Source organism: Cydia splendana, chromosome 2 (genome assembly GCF_910591565.1).
Source record: "Cydia splendana chromosome 2, ilCydSple1.2, whole genome shotgun sequence".
Lineage (NCBI taxonomy): Eukaryota > Metazoa > Arthropoda > Insecta > Lepidoptera > Tortricidae > Cydia > Cydia splendana.
In genome coordinates, this window is record NC_085961.1 from 24269075 (window position 1) to 24289543 (window position 20469).

Sequence of the window (20469 nt, forward strand, 5' to 3'; positions counted from 1 at the left end):
CGTTTCTAGATCTATTAATCGACGTATGTTAAAGTTCGAATCGGGCAGTAAGCCTTACAGTACGCTCAATAAGACTTGTGTTGTCGGTACATAGATAACGATATACATATATTATATAGATAAGATACATACATATTGCATAGAAACCATCCATGACTCAGGAACAAATATCCGTGATCATCAGCATCACACAAATAAATGCGTGTACCAGGATTAGAACCCAGGACCGTCGGCTTCCTAATAGGCAGGGTCGCAGCCAACTAGGCCAGATAGATCGCCAGTGGGTTTAATTTACACCTTGGTTTAAAGGTGGTTCAGTAAACAACATTCTACTGACTACCTTTATAATTTGCGTTATATAGAAGCAAAATTCAGCAACATCCACAGTAAATAGCAATGTGATAGTCAGACGGTCAGCGTCGTATGTCGCACCCTAAGGGTTCCTTTTTACCTTTTTTGTACTGAACCCTAGAAAGTGGTGTACCTACTGATTTTGTTTCTATCGATATACCTCATTTGATAAAGTCAACCTCACTTTTTATACCTACTCACTTTTTTATTTTCTCTTTACTTTACTAACTGAGCTCGCACCTTGAAATAAAGAAACTAAAATTGTGTGCTGTTCAATTTTTATCGTGATGGCGACTGTGTGCATAGGCACCTTTTAGAAAAAAATTCACAGATTTCGTGCCTCACACGACTATCGAGCACATTGGAAATGAATCTACGGAATTCGAAAAAATATTGTCGCTGAGCGACGAGAAAGTCTGGATAAGGAAAAAGTTACAAAATAAAACTACAACGTTGAATGATAATTATTTTATTCTTAGACTAACACAAGTATCCTAATTGCAAAATTTCCACACGCGGATCGAAGTTTGAATAATTGTCGCCGTGGCGCATAAGTATAGGTACACTAGCTGTTGCCCGCGACTTCGTCCGCGTGGAATCTTATCTTCAACATTTTACATCTTTAGTACTATAATTTTCATACCCAAGCAATGTTGAAATTAAGTACTTTATTTTTTATCAAGTTGTATGAAGTTTTAAGTCAAGTGAATTTTGATGTTGGTTGCAGAAATTACTTTTCTTGTATTCTCATAATAGGTGCCTATGCCCTTATACAAAGATTCAAGTTCCGCACTCACAAAATATCTGATCTTCATACAAACTTTCAACCCCTTTCTCACCACCTCGGGGGATGATTTTCAAAAATGCTTGAATTCGTTTTTATGTTTTTTTTAATTTAATACCTTTTTTTGCAAATAGTTCAAGTTCCTAGCTTAAAATTAAATTTACACCCCAAGACGAACTTTCATCCCCTTTTTAACCCCCTTAGGGGTTGAATTTCCAAAAACGTTGCACTTACTTTTTTTTTGTAATCGGCTATTATGTCTTTCTAAGAAGTTTCAAAGCATTTGTAATGGATTCAAACTTTGAACCCCATTTTAACCCTGTTAGGGGATGAATTTTGCAAATCACTGAAATCACTTTTATTGTCTTCTAATAATATCCCCAAATACAAAGATTCAAATCCCGCGCTCGAAAAATGTATGATATCCATACAAACTTTCAACCCCGTTTTCACCACCATAGGGGATGAATTTTCAAAAACGCTGAAATTAGTTTTCTTGTATTTTAATTTAATACCTTTTTACAAAGTTTCAAGTTCCTAGCTTCAAATAATATTTGCAGCTGAAGACAAACTTTCATCCCCTTTTTAACCTCCTTAGGGGTTGAATTTCCAAGAACGTTGCAAATACTTTTTTTTGTAATCGGCTATTATGCCTTCCTAAGAAATTTCAAAACCATTTGTAATGGAATCAAACTTTCATCCCCTTTTTAACCCCCTTAGGGATTGAATTTACAAAAACGTTGCAATTACTTTTTATTTTTGTAATCGGCTATTATGTCTTTCTAAGAAGTTTCAAAACCATTTGTATTGGAATCAAACTTTCAACCCCTTTTTAACCTTGTTAGGGGATGAATTTTACAAAACGCTGAAATTACTTTTCCTGTCTTCTAATAATATCCGTAAATACAAAGATTCAAGTCCCACACTCGAAAAAATGTTTGATATCCATACAAACATTCAACCCCTTTTTCACCACCTTAGGGGATGAATTTTCAAAAACGCTGAAATTAGTTTTCTTGTATTTTAATAATGTATCTTTTTACGAAGATTCAAATTCCTAGCTTAAAAGAAAACTTTAACCCCATACAAACTTTCATCCCCTTTTTAACCCCCTTAGGGGATAAATTTTGAAAAATCCTTTCTTAGTGGACCCCTAGACCTTACGAGTATAAGGAATCTAGTTGCCAAATTTGGACTTTCTAGTCCCAGCGGTTTGGGCTGTGCGTTGATTTAAGTCAGTCAGTCAGTCAGTCAGGTCTTTCACGTTTATATACAGGGTGGAAAGGCACGACGATCCTTCCCGGAAGTATTAGGTCGTTTAAGTGATACAGAGACTATTGGTAATGGTAAGAATCGTTAATTGAGTAAAAAATAAAAATTGCAAAAATACTACTTTTTAACTGTGGTGATAACCCTATAGCATGTGCACATGACGGCTAGATTAAGGATCTCCGTCGGGAAAGCTCGGGACTTTACACTTTTTTCCGATCGTTGACAGTATCGCAATGATGTATGAATGACGCATAAATGTCAAATAAATCAAATGCATGCAAAAATATTACAAACAATTTTATTACTTTCTTAGATAATTACTTTTTTCCAATATTTAATACTATCTTCTTTTCACATACGGTGTTCAAATGTACCTCCGTGTATTACAACGCCGCCGCAGCCCGTACCCGAGTATGTCGATGCACATGCGATATAGTGTATGCTCTTCGTCATTTATCCTCCGCAGAAAGCACCAATTAGCCTTTGTCTCATTTCGTCCGCAGTTTCACATTCCGTTTGGTTTGGTACACCATATCTTTTACACAGCCCCACAAATTTAAATAGCCACGAGCATCTAACATTTTTATTTGAAGAATATGACATTCAATAAGTATAGTTCAATGAAAATTTAATTTCAAACATCAGACGTCTTGTCTATTACCTACCACGCAAGAAGGTTTGTTAGTTTGGTATTGAAGAAGTATTTATTCTTGATTTATTCTTAGTATTTAATTTTTACAAGTTCATTTGGTGCAACTAACACAACCTACTTGTTATTTTTAATTATTTTAGATAATTTCCAATTATTCGAAAATAATTTTGTGAAACGTGTTAAGAAACTAAAACCTTTTTATCAGTCAAGGAAACCAGAGATATTTATAAGACGATTGCGTACTTTTGAGTGGTTGTCAATGTCACCATTTGAACTGTCGTTGTAAACAATGTTGTGGTTAGTATTATTAATATTAAGGAATAACATAACTATTTCATTCAAGTATTGAACAAGTGGAACCACTAAGAAAGCGAAAATCCTGCAATGATTCTTACCGTGCTGTAAGCAGACCTAAAAATGGTTAGATGGCAACAAATTAGCATAATTTCCTGTCGAATACTGATTGTTTACAAGTAAGTTCATTGACCCTGTCACCTGTTAGGGTTAGAACAAAGTAGTTTTTTGCGTGGATGTTTAAAAGGTCATAATTTAGAAACGGTTGCCCATATTAACATAGTTTCTATGGAGAAAATATAGAGCTTAGGCTAAACTATCTCCCATTTCCGGAAAGGATCGTCGTGCCTTTCCACCCTGTATATAGAAGAAGATAGATTTCATTTTTCGATTAATAAGCAGGATATATTAATGTTCAAAGTACAAGAAAATTATTACACGGCAAATCCGTAGTCAACTCGAGAAGTGGTAGCCACATCGCCGTTATCGTCACTCGAGTCTTGATCGGCAGCGGCCCATTTGCTGCAAGATATGTATTTTTCTTGACAGCAGTTTGACGCGACGAGAGATGACCATAACAGCGTTTGTCTATGTTGCACCAAACCTGAGTTCCAATAAGTACTACCAGGGTTCAGCATCAGCTATCTTGGGTACTACTCTCCTAAGTGCTCATCAAGACGAGTCGGATGACCAAAACAGCGTGTGCCTATGTTGCAACAAACCTGAGTTCCTTTAGATACAGCCAGGGTTCAGCATCCCTCTCCCTCTCCCTCTCCCTCTCCCTCTCCCTCTCCCTCTCCCTCTCCCTCACCCTCTCCCTCTCCCTCTCCTCTCTCCCTCTCCCTCTCCCTCTCCTCTCACCTCTCCCTACCTCTCCCTCTCCCTCTCCCTCCCTCTCCCTCCCCTCTCCCTCTCCTCTCCCACTCCCCTCTCCCTCTCCCCTCACCCTCTCCCTCTCCCTCTCCCTCTCCCTCCCTCTCCCTCTCCATCCTCCCTCTCCCTCTCCCTCTCCCTCCCCTCTCCCTCACCTCTCCCTCTCCACACCCTCTCCCTCTCCCTCTCCCTCTCCCTCTCCTCTCCCTCTCCCTCTCTCCTCTCCCTCTCCCTCACCCTCTCCCTCTCCCTCTCCCCTCTCCCTCTCCCTCTCCCTCTCCCTCTCCCTCTCCCACTCCCTCTCCCTCTCCCTCTCCCTCTCCCTCTCCTCTCTCCTCTCCCTCTCCCTCTCCCTCTCCCTCTCCCTCTCCCTCTCCCTCTCCCTCTCCCTCTCCCTCTCCCTCTCCCTCTCCCTCTCCCTCTCCCTCTCCCTCTCCCTCTCCCTCTCCTCTCCCTCTCCCACTCCCTCCTCCCCTCTCCCTCTCCCTCTCCCTCTCCTCTCCCCTCTCCCTCTCCCTCTCCCTCTCCCTCTCCCTCTCCCTCTCCCTCTCCCTCTCCCCTCTCCCTCTCCCCTCTCCCTCTCCCTCTCCCTCTCCCTCTCCCTCCCTCTCCTCTCCCTCTCCCTCTCCCTCTCCCTCTCCCTCTCCCTCTCCCCTCTCCTCTCCCTCTCCCTCTCCCTCTCCTCTCCCTCTCCCTCTCCCTCTCCTCCCCTCTCCCTCTCCCTCTCCCTCTCCCTCTCCCTCTCCCTCTCCCTCTCCCTCTCCCTCTCCCTCTCCCTCTCCCTCTCCCTCTCCTCTCCCTCTCCCTCTCCCTCTCCCTCTCCCTCTCCCCTCTCCCTCTCCTCTCCCTCCTCCCTCTCCCTCTCCCTCTCCTCTCCCTCTCCCTCTCCCTCTCCCTCTCCCTCTCCCCTCTCCCTCTCCCCCTCTCCCTCTCCCTCTCCCTCTCTCCCCCTCCCCCTCCCCTCTCCCTCTCCCTCTCCCTCTCCCTCTCCCTCTCCCTCTCCCTCTCCCTCTCCCTCTCCCTCTCCCTCTCCCTCTCCTCTCCTCTCCCTCTCCCTCTCCCTCTCCCTCTCCCTCTCCCTCTCCTCTCCCCCTCTCCCTCTCCCTCTCCTCTCCCTCTCCCTCTCCCTCTCCCTCTCCCTCTCCCTCTCCCTCTCCCTCTCCCTCTCCCTCTCCCTCTCCCCTCTCCCTCTCCCTCTCCCTCTCCCTCTCCCTCTCCCTCTCCCTCTCCCTCTCCCTCTCCCCTCTCCCTCTCCTCTCCTCTCCCTCTCCCTCTCCCTCTCCCTCTCCCTCTCCCTCTCCCTCTCCCTCTCCCTCTCCCTCTCCCTCTCCCTCTCCCTCTCCCTCTCCCTCTCCCTTCCCCTCTCCCTCTCCTCTCCCCTCTCCCTCTCCCTCTCCCTCTCCCTCTCCCTCTCCCTCTCCCTCTCCCTCTCCCTCTCCCTCTCCCTCTCCCTCTCCCTCTCCCTCTCCCTCTCCCTCCCCTATCGATAATTCACAACAAACACCGATAACGAACTCTGCGAAACATGAAGTCATAAATGTCATGTGAAAAATGTAGTTCTGACTTTTGACTATTTAAAGGTTAGGCTACAGGGCAAAACCCTTAACCCGATCGTCTTTGTTTTAGGCTCAAATTGTAGCCGACTAAATTGTCCAGAGCCGTTTTTCTCAAATTTTTGATATCATTCTTCGTTTCCAAATTATCGAGCACCAAAATCAAAAATTCGGAAAAAAATTAATTTTATTTTCACTATTTCGACCATAACTTTTTTGTTTTTGACTTTCTCGAATAATTATTTTTGCACCTTACAGCTCTCGTGATTATGCGTATTCTGATCCTATTTTTTAATATCATATCTTCACAACTTTCCGAGATATAAGGGGATCGCACTTTTTCGTGAAATCGGAGCCTATACTGGAGCGAACGAAAAGACATTTCCAATGTCAAAAGCATAGACATCTGAAATTTTCTAACGTAGATAATTTTTTTGAGTTAATATCATTTTAAGCTTTATTAATGATGTTCCCACCATTATGCATTGTCGATTTATTGTCATTAGAGTATGGAAATGGCGGCGCAAGCTGCCGAAGAAGGGCCTCGGGTGTTTTTAATTTGGCTTTTTCATCAGCGCGTTTTCCAAGTAATTTGGTTTCGCTCTTTCCGCATTCGCTGTGTAGATTAATTACTTATTTTATTAATTACACGCTCGCAGTTGTTTGCTGGGTTTTTAAATGGAAGGCTGAAAACATTTTTTGGAAGCAAAAGTATAATGTATTAAATATTTTTGCACTTAAATAGGGCAATTTTCCGGTGTTGTAGTTAAATACTGTTAAAAAATCTACAAAAGGACTACCTATTAGTGCAAATAAGTAATATGTAAAGAGATGTCTGAGAATATTTATACGAAATCGCCCTAAGTAAATACATGTTTATATTTTCCACCCTATATACAAGGAAGCAAACAGCACCCCCGAAAAAAAATCAATAAGAACAATAATAAATAACTCTTATCATATTTCGAGTATGCTCCTGGGCGCATCGCGAGAGATCCGAACCAATATATCACCAGGAATTTACGAGGCAAGATACGACAGGAAAATTGCAAGAATGGTGGCGCAATCTATCTTAGTTGGGTTGCTTGGGGAGGCTGGGGTGGATTCGGGGAGAGAGGGACCGAGGGGAAACTTCGAGAGGTTATTAGTCCAAGCATCTGTTGTTGAGCGGGGGCGTGATGAAACTCCTCGGGTACAAGCTAACAAATCTAATTGCTCAGTAGGCGCCATGTAGAGCTGATAAATGGGCCGTGTGGTAACGCGCGGCAATTTGTTCGGGCTCAGGTGACCGTAGTTTTTTGAGTGATGACCGGGAATTTTGACACTTTTTCGGGCTTTGTTCAGTTTTGTTTCGTCCCAGGCAGTGCTCAGTTGCAACCTGAGAGCTACAAATTTAGGAACACTGCTATTTTCAGATTTATTTTCCAAATCAATCGAGGATATCCTTTTACAATCTGAAAGAATCATTTGACTAATCTTCAATATATGCGTCATGTAAATTTACATTCGAAAGCAATATAGTTTAAGCCATTGACCGCCATTTGTGCATTTGGGGAAGGCAGGATTTATGTCAGAAACTACCAAGAATTCTAATATGTATTACATGATGTAATTTTAGGCTTGCAGGATTGTTTCTGACATAAATCCTGCCTTCCCCAAATGCAAAAATTGCGATCGATGACTTAAACTGCATCGACCAGGTATCGACATATTAGAATTTATATAAAATTATTAAAACAAAATCTAATTAGTCTCTGCCCCGTCAGTAGATAGTAGGAACTGGACGCTATCTTTAGCTTCGTAGAAAAGCGCGTAGGCGGGATTTTTTAAGGCTCCGCTTGACACAAGATAACAAAATACGAAAAGTTTAGTTCTACCGTGTACCCACCTCATACAATCTTTTTATGCTTATCTTTCGGTGATTTATGACTTGTTCGACGTCCAACAACGGGAAAGAAATGAGGTAGACAAAAGTAATTTATTTTTTTGGTTTGTTTTCCGTGTCTTTCCGTGCGTGCTGTACTGGCCGGGCAAACATGTTTTTGAGGTAAGCGTTTTTGAGATGTCGCAATATGATTTATCAGTGACCCAGCATGTAGGCGGTGCTTAGTCCGATCGGTATTTCGGACTTATACGAATAAATCATACAATATTTATAAATCATGAATTAAGTGTCTCCTTTTTAATGTTATTGATTTATGAAGTTACGCGAAATATTTCAGGTTGTACCTATTCGAATGTGGTTTCTCAGGCGGATGAATAAATACATGTTATTAATTTTAATGTTGATTTGTCATTTTTGTGCTGCCGTTTGTGTATTTTGCACATTTAAACTTTTAAAAAGTGACACAATTACTTATTAAAATTTAGCTCTTATTTCAGCTACATACATCATTTATCAACTTCCCTTATGTTTAGTTATGTACCTATATCATTGTACTGATTGTACATGTATGTAATACGGTCAGTATGTGTCGCATTGTGAAAAACCGGGTGTATTAAGATTCGACATCGACAAACACGTCTTGTTCTCTCAATTAAGCGAGTGGCCCGACATGAGCGGGACGGAATTATTCATGACGTGACCAAGCAACATATCATTCGGCCGAAATGATTTATACAATCTTAACACACGAAAGATCAAATTAAAAAGATTTGTTCCTTCTAAGGAAGAAGCTCCTTAGAGTAGGTATATTAAGTAAAAATAAAATATTATTTTATTGTTCACAGGTATGAATCGAATCTATAGGTAGTTACTGGAGTGTGGAGTGGTGTCTTAAATGTAAGTGTACTTTAAGTTCTTAAAAGTTGATATCTGCCAAGCAAATGTTTATCTGTATCGTGAGTTAACTTACTTAACTGATATAGGGCGCTATGACTCGCTTAGTAAATTGCAATAGGGTACCTAATTGAAGGCGTCCTTATTGACAACCGAGGAAATGGCAATTACAGAAGACTTTGCATACAGTTTTTTTTGTCAGTACCTATTTGCACCAAAAGCTGATGGTCTTCAAATCACATTTCATTAATTCATTTTGAGACACTCGCTTGTATAAGCTATGTTTCAAACCCACAATAAAGCTCTTAGCTATTGCCTCTGTTTATATATAAACGTGTTCAGAGTATCAGTAGCAAACTAAAAACTCTTACGTCACAACGTCCAAAAAAGCCGCAAACGTCCGCAAAAGTGCATGCATTATGAAGATTGCACATCTAGCCAAGCCAAGTAAGCCTAACGTACTGTTGCCAAAAATCACACAATAAATAATACCCGCGCAACTGCATGCATTATAGCCGTACCTTATCTTAGCGAATTTGAAGCCAAGAATTGCCCATTAAATATGCATTAAAATTACCTGTCTTGTATGAAAAATAAGGGGATTTGTGAGCTTCCAAAGCTTGTTATGTTCGAATTGTGGTTTCTGAATTAAGTAATTATTGTGTACGTGTCGTGTTTGACTTTTTAGCCGCGATTTCGCAGTAGCGGTTAAAGATTGGCTACAATTATTGGAACAGTATTTTTGAATTGCAGTTCAAATCGTTTCGCTTATTCCGGGGCAATAATTAAATTAAACGCCGATCCAAAACGAGATTAAAGTTTTCGCGATCTCGGGGCGAAACTCGTTCATTTGCTGGAACGGAATTCCACATGACTTAATCGGACCATAAATGATGAAACCATAACAATTGCTTTGTATACCTTTATAGAACCTTTTGACTTTACAATTCAACAAGCTCAAATTAGAAATTGCTGCGTTTTTTGTCAATGGTGACATTCAGTCAGCAGGGAAGCCAAAAATGCGTTAGAATGATGATATCAAAAGAACAGCTGGATAGAAATGGGTACATAGAACGCAAAATAGGCCAGAATGGCAAAAATTTAACTACTATTGGCCTACATCTCTAAGATTGAAAAGGGCTAAGAAGAAGAATATGTTCCTTAAATCTTCAACCTTCTTTTAAATAAGGGAAAAACGGACCAAACTTTGGATTTCTTTCTAGACAAATTTTTCACGAATAGCAGATACTTTATGAGTACTAATACTGATACTATACTAGAGTACCTATACAATCAGCATTAAAAGTAACAGATCAGTGTCTATCATACTTTATCAGCTTAACAAAAAGAGATTAGTAGGATAATTAAACTGTTATGAGATACTTTTGATCGCGAACTCTAGAGATTTATCTCTATTTGGAAAAATATTCCATAGTGGCAGATACTTTTGGCGCTTGGTTTCATCCGCTAATATTGATGCTGGCTGTACTGTTAGACATACAGCTTAAAACATATCTCCAGATTATCTTCTTGTATCTCTGAAGATATAAAAGAGCATTTCACGCGATGTTTTCTAACATATAACCGCGGGCTAAAGCTAGGTTGTATTTATCTTCTTGCCCAACAAAGTTGACTATATCTTCACTTCAAAAATATCTATATTAGTGCTTCAGACTCTGTACCCACTACCAATAAATAATTGAACATAATTTCCCGTGTCTCCCGGCCGGACACGGATCTCCGTCCGTCACCGCTGTCACTGTCTCCTGCTCCCGTTTCCACGGTTACGACGTTTCTTCGATAACTTGTGGTACTCGAGAGAAGTTAAATGTTAATATACTTACTTACTTAATGACAAAATATGAGAAAAGGTCTTTGGATTAATTATATTGTATATCTATGTATAATTATTATTGGGTAACCACGTTATCTCTACGTACGGTCAAGGAATCTAATTTCAGTACTTTTTCTTACCGTGTCACAGTCACATTTAGTATGAGGTCTCTAGCGACTTTCATATTAATTGTCAGTGTGACAAAGTACGAAATGGATCGGAAATTAAATTGGCTGCTATTTAACTGATCACCAGATTTAGTAAAATTTAATACCAAAAAAATATATTTTACCACCCTAAAATAATGAATGATCACCAAAATTATAACACCATTTTAATGTGAAATGATTACCAATTTTATTACATTTTACTATCCTTTTAAAGGAAATGACACCAAACTAATCATTATTAACCCAAAAATTGTAAATGATTACCAAATTTCAAACCCCATTTTAATGTGAAATGATAACCAAATTTTTACATCTTGCTATCCTATTAAAGCAAATTACTCCAAAATAATCATTGTAAACCCAAAAATAGTAAAGGACCACCAAAATTGTAACCACATTTTTATTAAAAATGTGCAAATATTTAATATAATACTATGAAATTAATTAATCCACTTCGTCACCTTTTTCTAGTAGCATTTTATTTCTGTAACAGTCGCAGTTCTAACCTAACCTAACCCACTCTTCTAGTAGCATTTCGTTTCTGTAAGGGTCGCAGTTCAAACCTAATCTAACCCACTTTTCTAGTAGCATTTCTTTTATGCAAGGGTCGCAGTTCAAACCTAACCTAACCCACTTTTCTAGTAGCATTTCGTTTCTGTATGGGTCGCAGTTCAAACCTAACCTAACCCACTTTTCTAGTAGCATTTCTTTCTGTAAGGGTCGCAGTTCAAACCTAACCTAACCCACTTTTCTAGTAGCATTTATTTTCTGTATGGGTCGAGTTCAAACCTAACCTAACCCACTTTTCTAGTAGCATATCTTTTCTGTAAGGGTCGCAGTTCAAACCTAACCTAACCCACTTTCCCAGTAGCATTTCTTTTCTGTAAGGGTCGCAGTTCAAACCTAACCTAACCCATTTTTCTAGTAGTATTTGGTTTCTGTAAGGGTCGCAATTCAAACCTAACCTAACTCACTTTTCTGATAGCATTTCTTTTCTGTAAGGGTCGCAGTTCAAACCTAACCTAACCTACTTTTCTAGTGGCATTTATTTTCTGTATGGATCGTAACAGTGTTAACCTAACCTAACCCACTTAACTGATAGCAGTTTAACTTAGGTTAGGTAGGTATGCGGTGCGGGGTACGGGGGGTTGAGCGGGAGGGGCTAGTAATTTTGGCATCAGTTTACTTTATTTGATAATATGTATACATTTTTTGGTAATCATAGTGGTTTATTTAGGTGAAAATATCGCATTAATTTGGTCTTCAAGATTTGGTGATCATTAATGATTTTTGGTGGTCATTCAATATATTTGGTATTTGAATAAAATTTGAAGGGCAGTCGTAATTAAAACGGTGGTACTTTTGTATTTTTAGGCCTTATTTTTTTGGTGTTCAGTATTTTTTTTTGGTAAGCATGATTTTTTTATTTAGGGTACCAAAGTATTTTTTTGTGGTCATTATATTTGTAGCCAATTAAATTCTTTGACTGTACAATCTGAAACGTACTGTTAGGTAGATGAAGGACATATCAGAAAATGAACGCACGTACACTCAAAAGCTATGGATCGAGACGAGTCACCTTGTATGAAAATTTTCATTAAAAAGTGTGAGATTCGAAAGCAGCAATTGTTCGGTAAGCTACATTTCCGAATCGATTTAAACAAGATCCCCCTAAAATATCTAAACCATAAATGGCTGCCACAAAACCCGGTAGACATAATTTTTGTCCATTGTATGAATCTGAAAACGTCTTTTCGTTTTAGAACAAGCTCAAATACAATTTCTAGTTAGACCTCTTTACCTCTCAACTGAGCGAATGTTAAGTTTCCAAGCTTCTCACTAGCAATCATGGTAAGGGTAAATGTGCCTGTCAACTACCATCGATTGTTATTCACATTCGCGCATCGGCCGGGCGCGCGGAATACCCGATGCGGGCATTTTCGCATGCCCGCGTTTCGCATTCGCATGACCAGTGACGGCTGTGGACTTTATCGAATGGATGCCCATGTTATATTTGTGACATATTCAAGTTTTGCATTATTTTATATTATTGAGAATCACTAATGGCTGTTTGTAATCTGATTTCGATGTACCTACGAGTAGTTTTTAAGGGCTAAAAGTTTAATCATTTATACATAGGATATAAGTTGTCATTATTCTAGGGTACTTAAAAAGTGTGGCAAGGTAGGTTTTATGAGTTTTCTGTTATTTGAATAACAGGCTATTGTTATAATGTGCCGATATAACCGAAACACATGTATTTAACTAACATAAGTTGATATTATTTAAATGCATAATTATGGTTCATAATAGGTATCCCTGATGATCAAAAGAATCACAAAACGAGTCTCAAATATGAATTAAAGAAAAATCTATTAATTTTCAAATGTTCATCATACGAAAAATCCACTCAAAAAAATATAAGTAGCTTTAAAAAAATTGCAGACAAAGATCTACAAAACCGCATCAAGAAACCAGTTCCAGGCTACGAATGCCGAAATTCCATACCTATTACAGAAGAAATGTCTTCCGAAGTCGATGAACTACAAACGACTTCTGCGAATACATAGAAAAAAAACAATGCATTCGAGTTTAAAGGCTGGCTGTTTTTGTTATCTAACAAGAGACAACACTGAGCTAGCAGGAATCGTATTTAAAAAAAATAACCGACAGACTCTGACAAAACTAAGACATGTAGACAGAGCTACCTAACTCTAGTATTGAATGATTATGTTTTCATCCGATTATAAGAAACCTATAAAATGTTTGGGTTCCATTATTTATTTTTTTATTTGCGCCGTTTTCGAGAAAAGCACCATGTTTGATGCGGCTGGAATGACATTCGCTAGTTTCCTATTAAATTAAACATACTCCCAAAGTCTTCCATTTAAAATTCATACTCAAGCCAGCAAATGCCTTCATTTACTTCTATACATACGATGATGGCGCTAGACAATTCCTGATAATTTTTTGCCAATTCCATTATAATATAATTAATGGAATTCCTTTATTGTTAATATGCTTTGATTCGATGTATTTCTATCGTGTTACAAAAATATATAGCCCTTTGCATGGCTCATTGGAAAACAATGAGCATACCAACCATCAATATCGGACATAACGCTACCATTTATATGTTGATTTTGGCTATTAATTAGACCAATCGCTACTTTTATAGGTTATCCATCAAATGCTTTTTATTATCATTTATTAACGCCTTATGGTAAATACTATAATGAACTTGGCACTCATAATGAAACGTAAGCCACAAATCCTGTAAAATAAGGATTTAAAATCAGTTTTTAAACATTGGAAAATTTTACCATAAACAAGAGTCATAGAGCTGCTTAAGTTTGATGTTTCATTGATTTCTGTCTATTCTAAATGAAATCTAAATAAAGACTAAACGATAGTTTTAATTTGTTAATTATTACGAAACCAAATGCAGTATCTGGTACGCATTTCTAATAATAGGCTAATTATGACTGTAAATAAAAACATTTATCAAAATGTGTTTTTCCTGCATTAGTTGTCCGCGCATCAGCAACCGAACCGTAAGTTGTTTTTAGTGGTTATTTATTTAATATTTACTATATTTTTTTTAAAATTGTATTTTGTACTTAAAATTTATGTAATGTGTATTCATATTGCCTGAATAAAGAAACATTCAATTTAATTCAATTGAGCACGTAGAAAATATAAAAGACGAATTGGACATTCAACTTTTACCGCGCAAAGCGGTTGAAATTTTACAAGTAGGTAAGTATCAGTGAAATATCAAAATACTCCAAATTTTCTCATATAATTGGTGCCGTTAGTACTTATAATGTTTTAATTTGTTTCAAACTGAAATATGAAACTGCAAATTAGTTTCGTAGTTATACATCTTATTATTTTTAATTGCATTATCTTCACGCATTTGTGGTAAATAGCGCGTGAATGAACGCTAAAATCTGTGTTTTTTCTGTATAAAAACTATTAAATTTTGAAACATAGTTATTTAGCTTTAAAACCTTATAACTGGCTTGGAAATAACAAGTGAATTAAAACTCCCAGTATTTTACTAAGGTAAATTAACAATAACTGGCCATTGCATGGCAATTTCATTTGTTTAATAGACAATAATTTTGTACTGCTGCCTCAATTGGAAAAGATATTTCAACTTTGTAAAATGTATTAATTTTGAAGTTTCTGCATTTAACTAAGTACCTACTTGTTAAAGTTACAAACAAAAATAGGTATAAGAAAAAAAATGTTCTGCTTATATTAAACTTAAAAGTGGGTATTAGATGAGGGTTAGTAGCGTTTTACACAAATAAAAAAGTGTAAAAATATTTACCATAATGTCCATAATCCTGGGAGAAAAATGGGGACTACGATTGTATGGCAAATCAGTCATCCACTATCGTATTAATAAGATTACAAGCAGCAGCAACAGCATCCTGGGACTGTTTGCGTACAGGTTTGACTGCCCCATTTAATGACAAATGGAGGCAAATAATGCTCGGGCTTGTATAAATGTTGTATAAAATGTATTACTTTATTTATTTGTTAATTTAATTATTATTAGTTTATTACTTTCTGTATACTAACATAGACTGAGTCATTGTTACTAATAACTTTTTATGGGCCACAGGCCTGAATTAAATAAATATTTAATTTAATTTAATTTAATAATTACTTAACCATTAATTACTTACTTACTTAACCACTAACCGCTCTTGACACAGCGTTGCAACTACAATCATCCGTCAGGGATGCAGTGGCCATTGATGATATAGAAAATTGTAAAGCATTAATTTAATCTATTTAAGTCCTCGGCTGTCCCAGTCTAACGTCCAATTCAAGTGCACCCAAGTTGTTCCACCCTGTCTCTAGTCCAACATATGAATGCAGTATTGAGACCGGACAGACTGACAGATGTATACGTTACTAACCATGTAAGTGTATCACTAGTGATACCTTGAAGTTTGATGTCTTAATGCTTGTTTAACATGTTAACGTACATAACATGTTAACATATTAATTAACGCGTCCGGATGTTATATAATTATATGAGGAATTCAGTATTTAAATTGAAGCAAAAGTTTATGTAGAGCTAGCAACATAATAGCTTTCAGAGTTTCAGAAATAATTAGAACTATTGTACCGTTAATTGCACAAATAATATAATATTGCTATTGTAAATAATATTGCGAGTGTAAATAATATCATTTATATATATAATAACGACAGTGAATAGAAATTCCTATAAAAAGAATACAGATTCCCATGCGTCAAGTGTCTTTTACGACATTATTATGTTTTACAAACCTCAAGCACAATAATATTTACCACAATAATATGCTTTCTTTAGGTACTTACCTACGTTTTATAAACCGTCCCATCTTCTACAACAAACAAACAATTACGTTCATTTAACATGAAGACGGTAAAGCATATAAATAACATGAGCGAATAATAAAATCATCAAACCGTATCGACATTTAAAATTACAATCGTGACTTTTATTCGTAGGCCGCGGCTTAAGGCGATGTAGGGGTATCGTTCCAATTTCTAGTTCTCGCGGGCGAGCTAGTTATACCTGAAAACCAGTGTAACATCACTCTATCATCACTCATAGTTTATAAGAGTCTAGAGGTTATATTACACTGGTTAACCCGTGAACTCATCAGACCGGCGTTCGCGCAGAAAATGGGAACGCGTGGCCAGGGCGAGGCGCGAGCGTAAATCATGGACTGTCTCTCACTACGATTGTTCGATTATACTTCAATAATAAAACGCAAATAATATAAACCTAATTGCGCCGCTCTGACTACTGGAGATGTGTTTTTTTCTTAATTTCGTGTGAGAAATAGGGCTTGGGATGTGAAGCGATCACGTGATATGATCTTACTGCTATATTCATCTTTGTTTTATCTATAAAATCGACGATCATTATTTACATGCCTAGGTTGATTGCCTTTTCTAAAATGTGTGATGTATTACACATAGAAATTTAGCAATATATTTGTAACAAGTGACGGTAATGGTTATTCATTAATGGACTTCAGGTGAAAATACGTCAGATTAATAGAAGGAAGACCAGAATGGCCCCAAATATTACTCATACGGGTTACCGTTAAGTCAAGTGCACTTATGTGAGAAAATCTCTACCGGCATTTCACTAATTATGACCCCACAAAAACGGTACGTATAAGCTTAATTAATCTCATTAGTTCCACACCGCTATTAACATCGAAATTAGGTGAAGCCAGTTATCTGATTGACTGACACATTAAAACCGGAAAAGACACTTTTATGCGTCCATTACAGATTCAGCCAAGTGCAAAAGCTGACGCGAAAACAATCGATTATTAATAAAGTGCCGGCAAAACATTCGTTCGGTCGAAAATGTTGATAATTGTCCTCATAGTGCATTGGTGGCACGTATGCGCCTCATCAGGAGTCTGGAGTCAGCGGTACGCGTAGGGTTGACGATTTTAACTGAAATATTTAAAAAGTAAATAATTAAAAAGCCTTGAAATAAACCAAACCCGTTTATAGTGAAAACGCATTTTCCCTAGTTAGGTAATACTTACTATTAAATCATTAATGAAACTAGTGTTCACCAAGAAACTTTGCGAAAGCTATATTTGACCGAAAAATCCCAGTCAAAACTAGGTTTCACTAAGGCGACGCGGAAAACTAGTTTTAACTAAATAGGGAAATCGCATTTTCACTCAAAAGTAGGTACACGTTCAGCTGGTTATTTAGGTATTACAGTCATAGTCAATTTGGTAATAAAATACGATTACATAAATGTAATTGGCTGATGGAGATGAGACTAAAGTAAATATACAATAATAAACTTTATATTGTGAACGTGGTCATCTGAAACAATGCAATTTAACAAATATTTTCTTGCCTTGATTCATGTTAGGTATTCTTTCGAGTATTCAAAGTTAGGCGCCCGAATTAAACCATAATGGCATCACTTGTATTATGTAGAGTTCGCTGCAAAAGATCTTAGGTAACATACCTAAATATTTTATAAAATTTTCCTTTTGTCCATAGTCAGAGTGCCTTGCAATACTTCTTTATACTTTTCTGTACCAGTCTTTCGAATAAAGTAATTAAATCTCGCTTAAACAATAACACAAAACAAAAACGGGTTACAACCCAGATTCAATTTAATTTCCGCACACTCATAAAGACCAGCATTAAATCTCAGAACATTAAAATCGTATCGCTCGCCAGCCCTGCGTCCAAAAAAGCGATATTTAATTGTTGTTCGGTCCGCAAGCCCGATGTCTTCATCAATATCTGATAATTTATGTACAGCACGATCGCTACAAGACGAAATTGCGGCCGCCGGCCCTCCTTTGTAATTACTGGAGAATTATAAAGCCAGCACCGCAGGGTTGGGGATCGATCGGAATATAACTGTCTCAATAGTAAGTACATCAGATCATATGCGTATGGTATAAGAACATAACATTTTAAAGAAGAATATGAAACTTACGAAATGTTAACATCAATCAATCAGTTGTAGGTTCGAATCATCATCTTCTAGCGCTATCCCGGTCTTTGCCTCGACGTCTGTGGCCTCGGACTCGACACATCTCACACTTAGGTACGTTAAGTTGTACAAAATCTTTTACAAATAAGGTTTGTAATTTTAAATGAAAGAAATAGTGACCTGCATTGTTTTATAAGCGACGTTTTGTTCATAAAATCGCTTTTTATCTATACATAAAGCAACGGTTAAAATATGACACCAAATTAAAACCAAATTCTGTCAATATAAGTCACATCATTGTGGCGTCGCTAGTCTCACGCCACCGCTCACGCTCGCGCCATGCCTCACAAACCATTAAAGCACTGTTTTCATTCACCGAACTTGGCCCTGTATTTACTCTGTAGAACTTGATGGATGTCTATCATTAGCCGGCATGACTGTTTACTGAAGATAAAACCGGGTACTCGTGATTTTCGGGGGCTATTTTTAACGAGCTCTTTTATTAGTTTTAAAAGAGGCCGTTTAGATTAGTCGAGGGCTACGGTTGAAATATTGGTAGGATTGGTGCGGGAAATATTGGTACTGAAAATAATTTCGGGTTGACAGATAGTCCACGTTGGGAACATTTAGTTACAGGATACTATTAACTAATTTGTTAAACGTGTTAAAGAAAATGAATTAAGAGTATGAGCTTAAATATACTGTTCCGAATAAATTCACTTACACATTTTTGATTGTTGTTTATTCCGATATAATACATGTATTTAGGTGTTTCGTTCATCATATTTAGACTAGTTAATAGGTATAATTTTGGTTTGGCTTTCGTAGGCTTTTCTCGTTCTATTTCATGCTAAATCTATCCAAAATTGACTTAAAAGTGAAAAAAACATAAACACGTTGTGTATCCTAATTGTTTTATGTGTTAGTTATAACTATGCTAAATGTTGCCACCATTTCGAAATAGTCTGATCGCCACAGCTCCCATAAGGCTTATGAAACCCTGATTCTAAATATAACAATACCTACAGATGTATCTATATCGAGTCCCGATCCACAAATACGACAAACCGGCTTTATAATATCTTCATCAAGAGGTGTGTTCAATCGGTTATGCAGCAATATTCATAACCCGGTACATATACAATGTAACGTTGCATACTGGGGTCAAAGGAATATCACTCTAAATGCCATGGCGATTAAAGGATAATTCACGTGGCTCGATAGGTACTCTGCGCCCAGTGACGCAAGCGCCGACTGTTTAAGAGGAGACTGGGTCTTTGAACCACCTACCTATTTAAAAAGTTGATAAAACTATTGTATTTGAATAAAATAGTTTTATCTGACTACTCTTGTTTGGGTGAAATAAGGATGGAAAGGAAATACTGTCGCTCAGATTGGTTTAAAGATTTTACTCACAAAAAATATGTAGTTGGTATTATAGTACCGTATTTTTCAATATTTAAGACAAAAAAATATTATTTTTTAATTTTTTAAACTGCCTTTTCATATCCTTTTAATTAGAATATTTCATGAAAATGATGAGATGAGCTAAGAGGCTATACATAACTATGGAAAATTTTCGCAGTGTACCTATTTGATACTATTACTTAAGTAGGTACTCTCAATCTATATAAAAAACATACAAAATTGCATAAATTAAAAAAAATACTTAAATATAAATAAATAAATAAATAAATATTCTTTATTGCACCAATAATTATACATTTTACATACATGTAAAACTACAAAGAAATTAATTAATATAATTTATTTGTACGGGGAAATGAGTGCGCATTGTCCTCTTAAGGGGTCCGTTGAATTCGAACCTCGTACGTTGATTATGTGTCTGAACGAAGCACGTTTCGCGGTTTGTTCTAAAGGCTGCCCACTCGCTTCAAGTCTGTAGCATTGAGTAAATTGAGTTAAACCAGTCATAGGATTATGCAACTTATGAGCTAGAGAAGGAAAATTTGGCAGTATTTATGATAATTATGAGACGCTTAGGTAACAAGTCCAAAAAAAAAATAGTAGAAAGTGATACCTACTCTTCATACAAAATATAACATCAACTAAGTAATTCGAGTGACCTGGAATAAATGTATGATTTTTGAAGTGTACTTAATCAAAAAACATTCTGAAAAACCTTAAACTTATTTTTAAAGAGAAATATTAATGATGTGCTACATATTCATAGGTATTTATAAAAAAAAAACATTTTAGTTAAATCTAGGTATGCCATTGTAACGAAACCGTTTTTGTCATTTTGGCTACGGAACACTAAAAAGGTAATCATGAAATACTAGATAAAATAGTAGATAAGTTAATTATTTTCGTTTTATAAATTCATTGCCATATGTAATAGGTGTCTGTTTTCTATTTATTTGACAGCTGTATAATTTTCTGTGC

General features: G+C 37.2%; 1 protein-coding gene across 3 annotated transcripts in view; it reads left to right on the forward strand.

The window, feature by feature from the left end:
* Nucleotides 1-20469, forward strand: part of LOC134806020 (homeotic protein antennapedia-like) — a 252761-nt gene that overhangs the window by 50265 nt on the left and 182027 nt on the right. Inside the window, exon 1 of one of the 3 annotated variants that reach the window (XM_063779227.1) lies at nucleotides 8546-8561. The exons of the other annotated variants lie outside the window; for them this stretch is intronic. The gene's annotated coding sequence lies outside the window, so the exon portion shown is untranslated. Of the gene's footprint in view, nucleotides 1-8545; nucleotides 8562-20469 lie in introns of those variants that run through there. 3 annotated transcript variants of the gene reach the window in all.